The sequence below is a fragment of the Alosa pseudoharengus genome, unplaced genomic scaffold (assembly GCF_046254945.1).
Source record: "Alosa pseudoharengus isolate Yale_2024_CS ecotype anadromous, Long Island Sound unplaced genomic scaffold, YU_APseudo_1.1 YU_APseudo_1.1_scf_2, whole genome shotgun sequence".
Taxonomy (NCBI): Eukaryota; Metazoa; Chordata; class Actinopteri; order Clupeiformes; family Clupeidae; genus Alosa; species Alosa pseudoharengus.
Window position 1 is genome coordinate 11,780,622 of NW_027468663.1, and position 14,769 is coordinate 11,795,390.

At 41.2% G+C, this 14,769-nt stretch overlaps 1 long non-coding RNA gene across 1 annotated transcript; it reads right to left on the reverse strand.

Annotated features, from left to right (window-relative positions):
• Positions 1–12,976: 12,976 nt before the first annotated feature.
• LOC143135045 (uncharacterized) lies at positions 12,977–13,723 on the reverse strand. The gene is made up of 3 exons (XR_012988774.1): positions 13,590–13,723; positions 13,236–13,345; positions 12,977–13,109 (listed from the first exon to the last, which is right to left on the reverse strand). It is a non-coding gene; the product is annotated as an uncharacterized LOC143135045 (long non-coding RNA).
• Positions 13,724–14,769: the final 1,046 nt, after the last annotated feature.

Here is a 14,769-nt window from a genome sequence, read left to right on the forward strand (position 1 = left end):
TGGATTTGACTATCGCTGTTATGCAGACGACACTCAACTTTACCTGTCTTTCCCACCTGATGACTCTAGCGTTTCCCACCGGATTTCTGCATGCCTTAAGGATATTTCAGCCTGGATGAAAGATCGGCACCTTCAGCTTAAAGGAGAATTCCGGTGTGATATTGACCTAAAGTGTGTTGAAACATGATACCGAGTGTGAACGTATGTCTCATAGCCCATCTCGGCTTGTCCCCTGCACTCCAAAATCTGGCACTAGTTAGCCGATGCTACCAACAGCTTTTTCAATTGTGGTGCTTCGGCATCGGGCTAGCCATGCAAATAAATCACTGTTTTACACCATTTACAAGGCTCAATGTATCTCCACACTTCATTGGTAGACTACCGAAGGCCCTAACATTTAAAACGAGACATTGAGAACTTTTAAAAAGCACTGGTAGTTTACTTACAAGACGATTTATACAGACAGTATCTTCACGAAGTTTAGCGTTTGCAGCCATCTTGAATTTAGTCACGATAAGTAGAGCTACGAGTAAGAATGAACAGGTATGATAAGGGATCAGATTCCAAAAATAATTCCGTGGAAATGCATGGATTCCAGTTGCTGCTACTGTAAGAAACTGGAATCCATGCATTTCCACTGAATTAATTTTGGAATCTGATCCCTTATCATACCTGTTCATTCTTACTCGTCACTCGACTTATCGTGACTAAATTCAAGATGGCTGCAAACGCTAAACTTCGTGAAGATACTGTCTGTATAAATCGTCTTGTAAGTAAACTACCAGTGCTTTTTAAAAGTTCTCAATGTCTCGTTTTAAATGTCAGGGCCTTCGGTAGTCTACCAATGAAGTGTGGAGATACATTGAGCCTCGTAAATGGTGTAAAACAGTGATTTATTTGCATGGCTAGCCCGATGCCGAAGCACCACAACTGAAAAAGCTGTTGGTAGCATCGGCTAACTAGCGCCAGATTTTGGAGTGCAGGGGACAAGCCGAGATGGGCTATGAGACATACGTTCATACTCGGTATCATGTTTCAACACACTTTAGGTCAATATCACACCGGAATTCTCCTTTAATCTCTCAAAAACAGAGTTTTTTGGTGTTTCCAGCTAAAACAGCTTTTCCCCAACAGATTAACATCCAGCTTGACTCAACTTAACTGACCCCAACTAGATCGGCATGTACTTGTGCCTGGTCTTCAATCAGCCAAAGAGGACACATGTAACTCCTCTCCTAGTTACTCTCCATTGGCTCCCTATAGTAGCCAGAATTCAATTTAAATCACTTTGGCCTATAGGACACTGACTGGATCTGCTCCTATAGTTATTTTAATTCAATAATCAAGCCTTACATCCCCAACCGCCCACTGCGGTCTTCTGATGAGCGTCTGTTATGTCGACCAGTCATAAAAACTAGGTCTAATTCAAGACTCTATTCCTCAGTGGTTCCATGTTGGTGGAATGAGTTGCCCAGTGCTCTCCGTTCCTGTGGTAGTTTTGGGTAGTTTAAGAGGGGTCTAAAGACATTCCAGTTCAACATGTACTTAGTTGTTTAAGCGCTTATGTGTTATGGTTTGTATAATATTGTTATATGTTAGTGCAGCAATGAGTATTATTCACATAGAATATGGATAACAGTTCAAGCAATGTTAAAGTAAAGGGAGGGACAGTGAGTGGTAAGTGCTAGATTAAGCATGTCCAGTTGTTTGTAGTGCTAGGAGAGGAGGTTTTTGAAGACAGAGACGCCACTGCTCTGGTAGGAATTAGTGGTCGTTCCACCTACGGGTCTATCAAATTTGATGGGTTTCATCATAAAATGATCAATTGGTATGAAAATGTGAGCTTAACTGCATCACTATATTATCTTTGTTGGATATGATGATTCTTATTTCTGACTACACAAATTCTGATCACACTACTGTACATGAACTTGCATATGGTATCACAGGAGCCACATTTTTTATTTTCAATTATTTAATAATTGAAGGACCTTTTTCATGAGTATGTATGAAGAATGCTTTCCATCCCTTTTCACCTAACACATTTGTCGGCCGTCTTGGACCCCATCTGATCAGACCCCTTTTGTGAGTTTTTCTGCCAAATCTGATGCATAACTGCCCCACTAAAAAGGGTTCTTATTTTATGTCTGCTTTAAGTGTTGTGTTGTTGGGAAACAGGAGAAGCTAAGACTAAGATTGGAACTATTTTTTGGAGTGAAGAATGAATGAATTTTTTAAAAAATTTAAAAGCAATATGGCACTTGTGATCATGGCATTGGTAATGGATATACCCAGGGTTCTGAATTAACACCCGCCAACCTGCCAAATGCGGGTTAAAATTCATTTTGGTGGGTGTTAATAAAAACTTACTAGCCAGTTCGGCCGGTGATGTATGAGGCATTACGTGCATGATACATAAGGCTCTGTTCTCAGTCATTTATCCCCTGGCACTACTTCCTACATTTCCCATGAACACTGTGCCGTAATGCTGCTTGATGACGTTTCATACGCCCATTGGCTGCGCGCAGTTTGCAGTGAAACCAGCGCGAGAGACCATGGAAATGAACAGAGCGTCTACTAGAAAACACAAGGAAAAAGAAGAATGAACAGAGCCAGAGCAGGGCGCATTGACAAAGAAGAGGGAGTTAGCTAGTAAAGTAACGTAAAAAGTAGGGCTGTCAAAATTAATGCGTTAATCGCAGCGATTAATTTTTAAATACATAACGCGTTACAAAATATTAACGCAGTTAACGCATTGTGTTTATTTTATTCTCTATGGAGTTAGCTGAAGGTGGAGAGGAACGTGAGGAGCTTGTAGGCGAAAAGTTTCAGTTTAAAAAAGCTGCCTGATCAGTGATCACTGCTGTCGCTACCACCACACGCATCACATACTGTGTGTAGAGCACCAAGAGACAGAGGGACCAACATTTAGCCAATAAATAGTAGCTTTACTGCAAACGGTTTTTCACTCTTGTTAGAGAAAGTTTACAATGTCAACATGCACCAACAGCATGTTACATAAAGATGATACTTTTCGGGTCCTTTCCATTAAGATCCACTTGAACGTATACTACTCTGATTTAACTAAGAGCGCGTCTGAGCGCGCATTAGAAGGAGAGAAAACGAGTGGCAGGTTCCAGCTGGCTTGTCATTGTTGATGATAATTGATATCTCCTTTTTAATATAAGAAACTTATAAAACAAAATTATGAAGGCAAAAATTGGCTGGTAACTTTAGAAAGGTACCAGCCACATTGGCTGGTGATCAGAAAAATTCATTTACAACCCTGGATGTACCCAAGGCTTTTACACGGCACTAGTGCCTATGGCTGAACCAGTGGCATAGCTCTGCTGGGCTCCGGTGCGAGCATTTTCATTGCCCCCCGACACCACCCCCACCACCTGCGACAAAATTGCATGTGTGTAATGGAGATTCGGCAACATCATAATGGACTACCTGACTAGTCATCGTGCTCCCTCTGAATGCCCCCTAATTCTGAAACTGAAACACAGATAACGTATAGCCATAGCCATAGACCAATTAAATAGCCATCAAGATAAGCATTGGAAAACACTGCAACGCGTGTGCAATTGCTTATTTTAGCCTATAACAAACAGGTCACAGAAAGTGCACCTCACATACTGTATGCCTACTCCATAAAAAAGCAACCTGTAACTCACCTATTAGTAGTTCACTCTACGGGCCTTCTATTCAGCAAAGTCATTGATATCGTTGAAACCCAACTGCCTGGCTCTGCTGTTCTCTATGGAGAGTATGACCAATCCACTCAATCGTTCTTGTCCCATGCTAGCCTCATTGTGTAAACACATTTCCCCATTCCCAGCAGGCTTTGTTCGTTTGTAAAAATTGACAATAAATAAAGAAATTTAATAAGTTGCAGGTATTTGTTTTTACTTCTCATATTGTAGTCTATGTTGTAACATCTGAACGTAAACATAATGCAAAAAATTACATATACAAATAGGGTCACCATGACTAACATAGGGCACGAGAGTGGTGTAAATAGTTGTCAATCCCTCAAATTCATGGATGATGCGAGAAAAAAATGTTGATATCCGAAACGTATCGATTTCATTTTAATTACGATGTTGCGCATTGGGCCCGAATACTGAGGGGAGGGGACCCATGTCGGGGATGTGGCGGTGGGTCCAGTAGCAGCAACTGGAATCCATGCATTTCCACGAAATTATTTTTGGAATCTGATCCCTTGCCATAATTTATCGTGACTAAATTCAAGATGGCGGCGAACGGTAAACTTCCTCAAGGTACTGTCTGTATAAATCGTCCTGTAAATAAACTACCTGTGCTTTTTCAAAGTTCTCAATGTCTCATTTTAAAGGTCAAGGCCCTAGGAAGTCTACCAATGAAGTATGGAGCTACTTTGAGCCTTGTAAATGGTGTAAAACAGTAATTTATTTGCATGGCTAGGCCGATGCCCGAGGCACCCTCATCGAAAAACTGTTGCTAGCATCGGCTAACTAGCGCCAGATTTCTGAGTGCAGGGGACAAGCCGAGATGAGCTATACGTTCACACTCGGTATCATGTTTCAACACACTTTAGGTCAATATCACACCGGAATTCTCCTTTAAAAAAAAGATTATATGGAAAAGCATCATTCCAGCTAAGCATTCAATAATGAACATTGAATATTATATTATAATAGCCTTTTATTGTTAAGCCTATATTGCAGGGGCGTAGATTTGCGTGGGGACCGAAGGACGTGTCCACACCAATGTCAAATTACGACTGAAATGTCCCCACCAATATTCAGGTTGAAATGGGGGGGAAAGCGCTCACATGCGCTAAACAAAGAGTTAAATCATTTCTCACTTCAGTGCTGCGGATCATCTCGTACAGATCTTGTAATGTGCAGTAGCCTATATGAGTAAATCGCGCTGATTTGAAGTTACCTATAATAACTACCAGTGAGCCGCAGTCTCCTGCGCAGCATGCAGCGCTTCAGCTTTACTTCACTAAGCATGAAGTGCGTCCAAATTCACCCATTCTTCTCTGTTGAACTCCTCGAGAAGTAGGCTACTCATCACACATGTGTCACATGAAAGAGCCTTTTCTCAGCTTTTAAACGGTGCTAGCTAGCCACTGTTTGCTGTGATAAACAGTTCGCGAGAAAAATAACTTCAAGAGATTTAATAATTATTCTCTGCGCCCATCTCCACATCCATTCGTCTCGGTGGAATATCGTAGGTAGGCCTACACACTCTTCACACAACACATGACAAACCATATATCAGAATAAACAGCAGACCTTACCGAACACAAAGGTGTAACGCATTCCCGTGTATAGTTGAGTAATCCGGTTTTGAAATAAATTATAGCAAAATTCAACATGGTCTTTCGGCTGCATTTCTTAAAACTGAGCTGTGCTTACATCGCCTAGATATCTGTAAATATTAGAATCAAAGAATATACAGGCAGCTCACGGTTAAGAGTTTGTCAATGTAGCCTTAATGATTTCTTTTCACAAAATGCTAAGCATGCATGTATTTAAGTTTCTTAAAACTGAGCTGTGCTTAAATGGGCATGATTTCATAACAGACCAAATAGAAAATAAATGTTAAATATAGCCTACATATTAAAATCAGATTATGTAGGCTACACAGTGTAGTTAGATCAAGTTGGACAGTAGCACATTTTAATCATGGATTGTAGTTGGACAGTAGCACATTTTAATAATTTTAGTGGCTGGTGAAAGAGTTGAGTGTTTGTTTTTCTTCGGGTGTGTCCCCACCAAAGCTCAGACCAAACCTACGACCTTGGCCTATTGAATAACTTTATGATACAGAACACAAACCATTTTGTGGAATGATACATCATCATGAAATTTGCAACGATGTGAGTTCAGCATAAGTGACATCTCGCTCTGTCTGCCAATCGTTGTCTGTAGCTGTGTGGCATTCTGAAACGTTCTTAAAGCTGCAGTTCGCAAGATTTTTTTGATCATATTCACAGAAACCTACACTATGCTCCGACAGAACAACATAAATCAGCCGGTTTTAGAAAAAAAAAACGGCACTTCTACCTCCACCTAGAGCAGGGGTCGGCAATTACGTTTGGACCCGGGCCAATTTTTTTTCAGACAATGGCATCGCGGGCCATAGCTTTTGTAATGGGGGGGGGGGGGGGGGGGGGGGGTGTTATAGGCCTACTATTTAAATTATTAATCTAACTTCCAATAATAATCCTTAATTCCATTAAAAACGTTTATTTGCTTATGTGCGCTGTTTTATGCCGCCTGCTGCATCTCCTGTCGTCTCTCATGAAACAGGCGACTTGCCTAGCAACTTGCCGTAACTAATGTGTACAAATATTATTCTTTTGGATGACGTGTAAATGATTAGCTGAACATTGCTATATGCTAGTTATCGATGCAAAATGTCGTTGTCAAAAGCCTTGAAAAGAAAAATTGATTCAGAATGCAGGACCTACAAAGAAGAATGGAAGCAGAGGTATGTGTTGAGCCTGCCTGCATTTATTAATGCCAAGCCTATTAATTTAACTAAACATAGGCTATTTTTGACCTTGCCCACTGGAAGAGGGAGACAGGACACTTTTGTTTTGTTTTTTGCACAAGATTACGCGCACTCGCGTGCCAATACCGTTCCGACCTGTGCGCCATGGATAACTGCAAGGATGTTCCACCTGTTGTTTTGTCACTTTAGTAGAACTATCATCTATACCTCAATAAATGTTCTGAAATTGATGGGATTGCTGTAGGCCTTTTTTTCTTTTTAAAAACATGGGGTTAAAAAAAAAATCATTTTTTTTATTTTTTATTTAAACAGCAAATTAACGTCATCTCGCGGGCCAGCTAGAATAGATGGCGGGCCAAAATTGGCCCGCGGGCCACTATTTGCCGACCCCTGACCTAGAGTCTGTTATCTGTTTTGCAAAAATCTCCCGGTTCTTCTGGTCCAATCAGAGCAGGGCTGTGTGAGATCTGATTGTCAATCACAGTCTGGTGCAATCTGGTGTGCATTGACGAGCATGAACTCATGAGAGGGTGCTTGGTGGTAGTGGGGGAGGGGCATGAGAGTTGTAAACATTCAAAATTTTGGTTAAGTCCCCTCAATCTGTCAGACTTGCCAACTGCAGCTTTAAATTTGGGACATTAGCATATCGCTCGTTTTAATTTGGGACCTTGCAATCGAAATTTGTTTATTCAAAGTCTCAAGTCCAAAATGGCCTGGGCTATTTTTCAAGGATACAAGGATACAAGGAAGTTTATTGTCACATGCATATAGTTACTGGAAGTAAGAAATGCAGTGAAATTATGTCTGGTGTCAGCCTATTTATGCATTTATGGGGGGGGGGGGGGGGGGGTAAAGTGCAGTAGAAGAGGGGTTCAGTAGATTAAGTGGCAAGGGCTGCATAAGAAAGGTGGGGGAGGATTGGGATTGGGGGGGGGGCACCAACAAGGAGCACCCAAGAGCAACAGGGGCAAGGAAAAACTCCCTTACAAAGGAAGAAACCTTGGGCAGATCCACGGCTCAAGGGGCTAACCCAACTGCCAGGGGTCTTGGTGTGTGTGTTGGGGGGATGACAAGGGAGATGGGATAGTGTGCTGTGTATGTGGGGAGAGGGCAGTGTGCAATATGTGTGTTGGAGAAGCTTCCTCATGAGACAATGTGCTGTGTATTGGGGGGGGGGGGGGGGGGCAGTGTGCTGTAAGTATGTTGGGGATGTGTGTTGGAGAAGCTTCCTAATTAAATAATGTGCTGTGTATGTAGGGGAGAGGGGGGGGGGCAGTGTACTGCAAGTATGGTGAAGGGACTTACTATTGCAAGCAGAGTAGTACTGTATGTATGATGTATGTGAGTGATGACAGTGAAGATGTGTGTGTGGGCGGGAGGGGAGTGGAGCAGTGACTGTGTGTGTGTGTAGTGTGTGTGTGGGTAGGTGGGGGCAGTGTGCTGTAAGTATGTAGAGGATGTGGGTTGGAGAAGATCCTGAAGACAATGTGCTGTGTATGTAGGGAGGGGGGGGCAGTGTGCAGCAAGTATGTAGAGGAGGCTTACTGTAGCAAGCAGTGTGCTGTATGTATGTGAGGTGATGACAGTGATGATGTAAGTGTGTGTGTTTTTTGTGTGTGTGTTGGGGATGGGGGTGGGGGGGGGGCAGAAAGGCTAGGCAATCAAGGACATGGGTAGATGGAGGAGAAATCAAAAATAATAAATAAAAAGTTCTATGGAGATGTGCAAAAGTTGGAGAAAGTCAGATGTGTGTGTGTGTGTGTGTGTGTGTGTGTGTTTTGACGTGTGATGAAATAAGAAAATAAATAAAAGGTCTGTAGCATAGGGAGAGGGATGTAAAAGTGCTAAAAGTCATGTAGGTGTGTGTGTGTGTGTGTGGGGGGGGGGGGTCATGAGTGCTTAGGAGTGAATGAGTGCAAAGTCAGTATAGTGTGAGTTCAGAGTTGGGAAATGTTTGAGAGTGCTGAGGAGTGAATGTGTGCAAAGTCAGTATAGTGTGAGTTCAGAGTTCGGATGGCCTGGGGATAAAAACTTCTCCTGAGTCTCTCAGTTCTGGATTTGTGCCTACATAGGCATCTTCTTGATTTCAGCGGTAGGAATAATCCATTGTTAGGATGAGAAGAGTCCTTCAGAATCTTTTGGGCTCTTAGGAGTACTCTTCTGGAATATATATCTTGTAGAGCAGGGAGTTGAGTTCTTATAGTACGTTCAGCTGAGCGCACTACTCTCTGCAGAGTACTACAATCTCTAACTGTGGAGTTCCCATACCAGGTGATGATGCTACCAGTTAGAACACTCTGAACCGCTGAAGTGTAGAAGGCCTTCATGATGGATGTAGAAACGTTGAATTTCCTTAGCTGACGAAGGAAGTAGAGTTGTTGTCTGGACTTCTTCAGAACATTGAGTGTTAACAGTCCATGTTAAGTCTTCAGTAATGTGGACACCAAGGTATTTAAAACTTGTGACTCTCTCTACAGGTTGCCCGCTGATCATTAGTGGGGTGTAACTGTAGTTCTGCTGCTGCCTTCTGTAATCCACTACCATTTCCTTGGTTTTATTGACATTCAGTGTCTAGCTGTTAGATTGACACCACTGTGCCACCTCATGAACCTGATCCAAGTAGAGCTGTTCATTGTTGTTACTAATCAGGCCCAAGATCACTGTGTCATCTGCAAACTTGATGATGGAGGTATGACTACTGTTGGCTTTGCAGTCATGTGTGTAGATGTTGTACAGCAGTGGACTCAAAACACAGCCTTGGGGTGCACCAGTGCTGATGGTTAATGTGTCAGATGTCAGACCCCCCACTCTAACCACTTGTGAACGGTTGGTGAGAAAGTCAAATATCCAGTGACACAGGCTGGTGTTTAGTCCTAAGGCCTTCATCTTTGTGACCAAGGTGAGAGGTACTATCGTGTTGAATGCTGAACTAAAGTCAATGAACAGCATCCTCACATAATTCCCATTCCCCTCCTCCAGGTGAGTTAAGGTGGTGTGCATGAGGTTTGAGATGGCATCCTCTGTAGACCTGTTGGCTCTGTAAGCAAATTGGAGGGGGTCGAAGGAGGCAGGGAGGGATAAGCAGATAATGTTTTTCACAAGCTTCTCAAAACACTTCATCACTGTAGACGTCAGGGCTTCTGGACGGTAGTCATTCAGACATGATGGACTTTTGTTTTTCGGTACTGGAACAATAACAGACTGCTTAAGGGAAGTAGGAACTGTCTCTTGAGCCAATGATGTGTTAAAGATATAAGTGAACACAGGAGCTAACTGAGCAGCGCAGGATTTCAAAACCCTGTTTTTTCACATGCACATCATTTTTTTCCGTCGTTTTGAATAGACACTGCATACCCGTGTTTGTTGGCGTGTTGTTGCAAATTCCACTGAATCATTTTATGCAAGCAAACTGCATACAGGGAGCCTTAATTGTTGATGTCTGAGTCGGACATGATAATTATCCAAACATCTAGCATTTTTCAGTGCTGCCAAAAATCCGCTACCCCCTCAGTCTCTGGTCCCACTCCCTGTGCAATGTGTTGCTTTTACTGATATATTTAACGATACATGCATTAGGCCTACCAATCCAAACAACGTCAAACTTGGCACTGCACGTAGTCTAGTGAGTGTTTGGGAATGAAAGTTTAGGTTGCTCACATTTATTTAGACTTGTTATGTTCTTATTGCAACATTTTACAGCGCGGCTGACAGGACCATCAAGGACTGCGAGCGGGTCAACAGCAGAAAACCCTAATTAGCAAGCAGAAATATCCTAGCCTGGTGTTCAGGGTGCGTTGGCGAACATTAGTTTTGTGGCTAACTAGGCCTACTTAGCTCCTGTCAGTAGGTCAAAACACAATGGAATGACAGTTGAAAAGAGACAATTACAGTGCTGTTATCAATTTAAGTATAACCGCGTTTATGTTTCACAACTACACCGACAATCAATTTCGCCTCCATCACTCAACTTATGCAAACGTTAACATTATTTTACCTATGGATCTCAATCAAGTTGGTGAAAGATTAGTAGCCTACCTGCAGAAAAAACAATGTCGGATAAACTTTCTCAGGTTTATTTAGGCTTCAAGAAGAAATAGGAATCACATTTCACCTGAAAATCATCCTGTGAAACCGTAAACTATCCATTGTGGTTTTCGGAAGTGAAGTGGAGCAATGAACGTGCCTTGCAGCACAGAGCGGCTCTGTCGCAGCAGAGCTTACTGCGCCATCTAGTGGACAAACTACGTAAGTGTGTGTAAGACTCCTCTCTTACCCGCTACCAGCAACCCTTCGCTCAACACCACCATCTACAGGCCGATGAGTGTGTACAGTCACTGCACATAAACTCATTTATTATATACCCCCCCCCCCCCATGGATGAATGGATTTATTATATACCACTCACCCCCCGCAGCCCCAATGGATGAATTTTATTTTTTTTACCAGGGTGGTGCAAATCACAAATGAGTGGTTATGGGCTAAGTTAATGTGGGCCCTTGAGACCAACATACCATAAAAAATGTTCATCCTCGGTGCCACGGTTCAGGTAGTTATTTAGGAAAAACTGCATTGTTTGGGTTTCGGGGGGCCCAGCGTGGAGGGGGGAGTGCCCCCCGGGGACCAAATGTTTTTTTCCGTAAAAGTCTAGTGGGGTTACATGCCCAGCAAGTTTCATGTGCCCCAGTGTTTCCGTGTCCCAGGAATCCTTGACCAAAAATTCAGAAAGTAGATGGGGGGGGGACTTTGACAATCCCTATATGCTGACCGCTAGCTGTGGTCATAATAAACTGATCACAAACAATTTATACTTCAGTGCTTTAATTAACACTTTAATATTTCAGTTGATGCTTAGTGTATAAGGTATATTATCCCCAAAACAACAGTGTTTTATTAGTGCATTGATAGTGTGTTTTTAATGCTTTAACAATATGTTAAACTTCTATGGACTGCCAAGTTCCATTTTATTCCATTTTAAGGAAAGTCTACACTAAAATGTATACATTACAAGTAGCTAAATGTAGGCCTACTATTTACTGAGTTTCCTCTCAAGGGATGCTTTGCCAGGCTTTTTCTGTGGCTCCTTCAGTTCCTCCTTGTTTGTGGGTCTTTCAGCATTCAGTTTTGTCCTCAGTAATCAAAATGAGCTTTCTCTGTTAATCAAAAAGCACTCCGGCAATCGTGATATTTTACTCCCAATTTATTGACCTCAACTGGAAAGTACTTTTGTACATCTCATCTCTGCTTTTAAATGTGCTTCAAGTGACTTCACCTCTATCACCAATATCTTGACTTCTGACAGGCCTGTAGGATCTGGCTACAGCAGAGCCGTATATAGAGATATATACGGCTCTGGGCTACAGTACACTCTAAGAAATGGAAGTACCAGTGTGTACCTAAGTCGGTACAAATGCTTGTCGCTGGGGCAGTACCCTTTTGAAGTACAATACTGTACCCATGAATGCAGGTACATTTGTGTACCCTAGCCATCTGTACCCATCAAGGTACACTAGTGTACCTGCAATGACTAAAATGTACCTGTATAAATCATTATCACATAGTACCCTTAAAAGGTACTATTCTGTACTTCAAGGGTACAACCCCAGTGAAAATTTAAGGTGGTATAACTAAAATATATGCACAACCAGTAAGTACATTTAAATGTTTATTCTGAGGGGATATAACACACAATACTTCACATGAATACAGGTACAATAAATGTTAACATGTTCATATTAAAAACACATTCATATCAAAACATCAAAGTATCTTATATCCATATCAATATACATATTCACATAAAACATGTTATGACTCTTAATGTAAGTGTAAATAATAAAACACTTTGGTTTACAATATTTTGCCTGAGTAGCCACATTGTGTTTATACGCAGAAGGAAAAAAATATATTAATTTGCACGATAGCACTAATAACACCTTTATATGATCTATAAAATACCAATATTTGAGTTAGTAATTACTTCAACAAACCTTGTATGCTTTCAAGTTCATGTTAATACTCGTGTATAAGTGATGAAAATACAGTATCTGCTTGCCATAACCATTACACGTTGCAAAATTAACAAAGTCCTTGCAGTAACTTAGTAGCTTTGATCTTAGATCTCATTCACAGTGCATACACCATGGAATTGAGTGAACGATATGTGTGATGTAATGAGTCATATAGCGACATTTTAGAGTAGTATCTCAGAAAACAATGTGCAAGCCTTTGGGAAATATTAGCAAGCCTGTAAAACTGTACAATATATTGTTACAATGTTCATTACCTCACCAATAAATCAATTAATCAGAAAATACACTCCAATCCTTCCAATCATGAGGCGAGCCATTAAAAAGGCAAGAGTCTCAAAAGGCACCAAAGTTCAATTTCAAAAACTGGCAGAAATCCAACATATTCTTCAGGAGAGTGTGCTAAGTAAAGGTCAACAGCAGTAGAAGCTGCTGTTTTCCCCCTCTTCAACTTCTGTTCCTCTGCATATATCCACTTTGACTTAGACTGGAACCTTACTTGATCTACAGGACGTTCACATATTTTCAATAGCAGTGGTAGCCTCACCAATGACAGCAGGGGTTTTACATCTGTTGGAAGCAAAATGCACAAACCTCAGAATAAGATTTTTTTCAACCACACAAATAAATAGCCTCAGACAGATTGTGTAAAATACCTTGTCTAATACATGTATGTAACTATATCAATCTGCTCACCTGGCATAGATCAGCGCTGAGTCATTACAAGTTCCATGGACCGGCTGACTCTCCCAAACTTCTCCTTACTCCTTTTCACTCTATCTTCATGAAGAAAGCTGCCTAATCCACTAGTTTGAGAGACAAATGCCATGCAATATAATAATATAATTAAACAAAATGACACAACAATGAAATAGCACAAAGATAATCTTAACCAATATATAAATTGCTATTGGACTAAAAGTTGTCTGTATTATTATAATTTGCATAATTTATTATGCAATACTTTTCTATATGTATTTGTACATTTCTATATGTAACATCAATAAGAAAAATACCATTACAAAAAAAACACCAAGTTGGGTAACTTACGTAGCCATTAGATCCTTTAGGAAAGGTAAGCTTACTTCCAAGTGGTCATATTCTGCCTTGATGGGTATCTGTGAGAAGGATTAACGTTAGATTTACATTAGACCATTATCAAGCTCTGAGTAACTTTATAACATTATAGAATGGTTCTGAGTTGCTCCCTCTAGCTTCTAACTAGATAAGCAATGACAAACAGGATGTTTTGGTGAACATAGGCAACTCAACTAATTCATTTTCATCTAAACAAAATGACGGTGTTGAGAGTGATCATGCTTACTGCATGTATGCACATACCAGGCTTTTTTCACCTGCACTACCGTTGATATTAAACCAGCCTTTCAGGGAAGTTAGCAAGTAGCAGCTATGTATGGCTAACAGTGCTAGGATATGCGCATATATCTATGGGCTAAGCTAGTTAGGATAATGATTGCTAGTGAAAGTTGGCTTCCACAAAAACTTAACATTGACATGGATACACATGCATTATTGAAGGAGTTTGAACTCCATTTAAAAATATCTGAATTCATAGCTAACCTAGTTAGCTAGCGAATATTGCTAGCGAATGCTAATGTTAGCCTTTAAGCCAAGTTACTGTAACAGTAGGCTATTTACAATTTACAAACCGAATTTCGATAAATTGCAACTACACCTTACCTCTGAATAGCTTTGCCTCCTCTTCCACAAAGATTATTCCATCCTGCACATGTGTTTTCTCACACCAAGCTCCTCACTGAAAGTTGCTCCATTTCTTGGTGTGTGAAATGAACAAAGTTAAGGGGGAAAATAACGGTTGCTCCCGTCCCGAATCTCCTCCCCCAACAACTTTTGAGTGACAGGCCATGGACTTTTTGTACCGTTAGGTACAAATATGGTCCCTTTGCGAAAAGGTACATTAATGATCGATCCAGGAGCGGTACATATTAGTACTTTAGGGGCTCAATTTTGTTCCCTTTAAGGTACAGGGTCAAAAGTTGTACCTAAAAGAACAAAAGTGTACCCCAACCGTACCCCTATTTTTGAGAGTGTATAACAGTCTGCCCTCTAGTGGATAAAATGAGGAGTTAATCATGGGTTATGCCTTCACTCATACAGCACTTCTCTCTCCTTTGGCTCCCTAAAAATGTAGCTCATGTTATACCATGAACCATCTGATGTCTTTGGTGGTGCATCAAATGTTGATTTA